At 51.3% G+C, this 3,954-nt stretch overlaps 1 pseudogene; it reads right to left on the reverse strand.

Moving 5' to 3' along the window:
- Window positions 1–286: 286 nt before the first annotated feature.
- LOC129056796 (zinc finger SWIM domain-containing protein 5-like) lies at window positions 287–2,983 on the reverse strand (annotated as a pseudogene).
- Between the last annotated feature and the right edge of the window lie 971 nt (window positions 2,984–3,954).

The following is a 3,954-nucleotide window of genomic DNA, read 5'->3' on the forward strand; positions in this document are numbered from 1 at the left end:
ATGCCCAGGACACACAGGACATAGGGGCAGAAGGTGGCATATGGTGGGGGTTTCTGGTCAATTTGCAGGGCCCACTTCCTCCATCAACAGTGGGCTGTAGTGAGAAGCTTGCAAAGGTATGCATATCGACTAGAGTTGGACTCCCCCATCCTTAGCCCTGTGGTCCTTTGGCCTCAGCCACAGGTGCTCAGAGTCCTCTCAGGGCAAACAAATGTTTCAGCATTTTTGGCCTGACCTGATACTACCTGGGGATCCAGGCTGCTGGGCCGGTGAGCTATCTGCTTTCTCAGCCAAAGGGCTCTCGAACCAGCAGCATCAGCTTTTTCTTGCCTTTGTAGATCTGTTTGTGGTTGTTGATGAACAGAGTAAATTGCAGGTAGCCATCCTAGGGCAGCAGGAGGGTCTCCCGAGCCTTGCTTAGAAACTCAATGAACTGTCCATACTGGCAATGGCTAATGTGTGTTAGATGTAGTGTGTGGTGTTGATGTAAGCATTGCATCAGCAACTGGTGCCATGGAGTTGTGTCAGTGGAGATGAGCTTTCCAGAGTTGCGGCGGCCTCAGGTGCTGGCCAGGCCAGGTGCAGTCACCGTGCAGCCTTGCACACAGGATGTCTGAAAGCACCATGGCAATGTGCACACTCTTCACCACCAGGGAGATGAGAACTGCCAGCTCATTCTTGCCCAGAGAGTGGCTGAGGGCACAAACCCAGAGCACATCATTGATGGCTGGGTGGGTATCCTGGTTATGAGCCAGGTTAAGATGACTCATGGCCAATAAGGCCAGCTTGAAGGCACGGAGCGCGTAGCCACAGAGCTCCACGTAGCAGGCAATGGTGAACAGCTGTGAATGGGTCATGCCACCGGCAGCAGCCTCAGTGGCAATCTGGCAGGTTGCCTCAAAGCCAATGTGGTCTTTCTCACAGAGTTTAAGGGCTGACAGGGCACAGCTCTGTGGATGCTTCATAGCACACTGCAGGGCCAGTGTGAAAGCACAGCTAGCCAGTTCCTCCCGCTGTGGATAGTCAAGACTGAGGCACAGGATAGTGGTGTGGGATATGGCTGTGGCAGCTACAATACTAGCAGCCTCAGTAGGGGTGAAGAGTGTGTACCAGCTCTGCAAGATGCTCCCTGGGACCCGCACACCTGTCCGGGAGAGCCTGAGCTCAGCCGTGGCCATCTGGGTCCTGATTCAGGTTGGCCCAGATTACCGTGTGGGGTTTGAACTTGGCCTACAGAGATGAATTCTCCCTCCTCCTCAGCAACCTTGAGATGATCTGAGGCAAACCAGGGCAAGGGAAGCATCCCAGATGGCCAGACCTTGTTTGGGGTCTCTTCCTATCTCTTCCTTCCCCAGGTCAGAGGGTTGAAGGTTTCTGCAGGTGCTCTTAGCCCCTCAGGAGGATGGAGCAGTAGAGCCTGGGGTTTGCCTGCCCCAAGGCTAGGGTTGCAGATCTGCCAGGGGTTCTAGCTGAAGTGGGGCCTCTCGAGGTAGAGTCTTGTGCTGGGGATTTGGGCTTTAGAAACGGTCCTGAGCTTCCAAGGTGTCTGGGGTTTCTCACAAGCATGGACAAGGATGGAGACAAAACCACCAGGCCCACTACCACCCAAGGGCACACTTGAGTATTGGCAGCTGAAAATTCATTCTCTTAGACATGTCTCTGATGAGAGAGGGTCAATGTGTTGCTGACATCAGCATATGGTTGATTTAAGCAGTGAGGACAGAACTTGGGCTAGCCAAACAGAGGCCACCTTCTCCCACCAGCAGCCCCATCCTTTCTTAGGCCATCAAGAATAGGAATATGAGGGCTCCAAGGATTCGTTGTCCTGTCTCAAGAGTAGGGTATAGAAACTCCTTTCCTGTGGGAGTAGAGGGAGGTGGGCGATACTCATTTCTGAAGCACAGGTCACCAACCATCGTACCATCTCTCTGTGTCTCCAGTTAAGGGATGATAAGGTCATCTCATCACCTGTAACCCAGGTTCCAGGGCCACGTTGAGCAGGGTGCTGTCAGTACTACTGTTAGTGGGAGTAGCAATCTTGAACTCATTTTGGGCCAGTTTGAAGATGAGGGGGGAAGAATGAATGTGCTTCTGCATTGCTTCCAGAATTGTTCAGAGCCTCAAAGTGTCTCCTTTGGCAGCAGTCAGCACGGTGGAGGCCAGTTCCCACCGCTGTGATTCCAAGTGTCCAAGCCTGAACCAGGGAGGATAATGGCTGGGCACCAGAGACACCATACGGTGAGTGAGGGACGTGTCAGCTGCACAACCTGAATTTTCTAAAACAGGTAACCTTATGACACATAAGCCTAATTTACAGGTGGGGTCTGGATCGTGAGACAGCGGAGCTGAGGACAAATACTTGGCAGAGATATGCATGGAAACGCTCTCTCGGTGGATGACTTCTCCCAGATCCCTGAAAGGGCCCCTTTCCAGCAGCAAGATGCACTATTTTTGGAATGTTTGCACTGGGTCATCATCCAATTGCAGCTCTTGGAGTTGGCTGAGGAGCTGCTCCTCATTACGGCACACCTTGTCCTGTGCACCTGATGCAGCTTCCAGGGCCAATGACAAGTAGGACTCACTGCTGTTTGGGGAGCTTACAGCCACAGGTACATGTTGATACACAGGGGGTCTGCTTTCATTCATATCTAGATAGCCGTCATCATTCAGGAGGCAGGTCTCAGTCAAAGTGAGAAAGAGGCAGCCGATGGGATCCAGGGGGTGGCCCACCCAGCCTTCCAGGTTTGTGATGGTTGTGGTTCCTCTCTGCAGCACTTGTTTCTTCTGATGCTTGTAGATTTTCAGGTGCCACCACTGCTGAACCTCAGAGTATTAATAATGGCCACTGTGAGTCTGAGGGTCTCTTTTGGACAACCATGGGAATGTGGGGCATCAACCCAAGCACAGGCTGTGGCACGTGCTCAAACCACAGTGGCTGGCCTTGGGAATTAAAGAGTAGTTTTGGCCGGGCGTGGTGGCTCATGCCTGTAATCCCAGCATTTTAGGAGGCCGAGGTGGGTGGATCATGAGGTCAGGAGATCAACACCATCCTGGCCAACATGGAGAAACCCTGTCTCTACTAAAAATACAAAAAATTTAGCTGGGCATGGTGGCGGGCCTCTGTAGTCCCAGCTACTTGGGAGGTGAGGCAAGAGAATGGTGTGAACCGGGGAAGCGGAGCTTGCAGTGAGCCGAGATCGTGCCACTGCACTCCAGCCTGGGCGACAGAGAGATACTCTGTCTCGAAAAAAAAAATTAGCTGGGCATGGCAGCGCGTGCCTGTAATCCCAGCTATTTGGGAGGCTGAGGCAAAAGAATTGCTTGAACCTGGGAGGTGGAGGTTGCAGTGAGTCCAGATCACCCCACTGCACTCCAGCCTGGCAACAGAGCTACTTGACTCTGTCTCAAAAAAAAAAAAAAAAAAAAAAAATATATATATATATATATATTGCACAGATCCCTGAAAATATGATTATACACATTTTCTTTTTTGTTTTGTTTTGTTTTGGCTTGGTTTTTTGTGATGAAGTTTCGCTCTTGCGCCCAGCCTGGAGCAGTGGTGCGTTCTCAGCTCCATTCTCCCGCCTCAGTCTTTCAATCAAGTAGCTACTTTTTTTTTTTTTTTTGAGATGAAGCTTTGCTCTTGTTGCCCAGGCTGGAGTGCAATGGTAAGTGCTCGGCTCACTGCAACATCCAACTCCAGGCTTCAAGTGATTCTCCCACCTCAGCCTCCCAAGTAACTGGGATTACTGGCTCCCACCAGCAAGCCCGGCTAATTTTTTTTTATTTTTAGTAGAGACGGGGTTTCATGATGTTAGCCAGGCTGGTCTCAAACTCCTGACCTCAAGTGATCCACCCACCTTGGCCTCCCAAAGTGCTGGGATTGCAAGTATGAGCCACCGTGCCCAGCCTGATTATATACATTTTCAATAAACATACATGAAAATGGTCTCA

This window comes from Pongo abelii, chromosome 19 (assembly GCF_028885655.2).
Source record: "Pongo abelii isolate AG06213 chromosome 19, NHGRI_mPonAbe1-v2.0_pri, whole genome shotgun sequence".
NCBI classification, from domain to species: Eukaryota; Metazoa; Chordata; class Mammalia; order Primates; family Hominidae; genus Pongo; species Pongo abelii.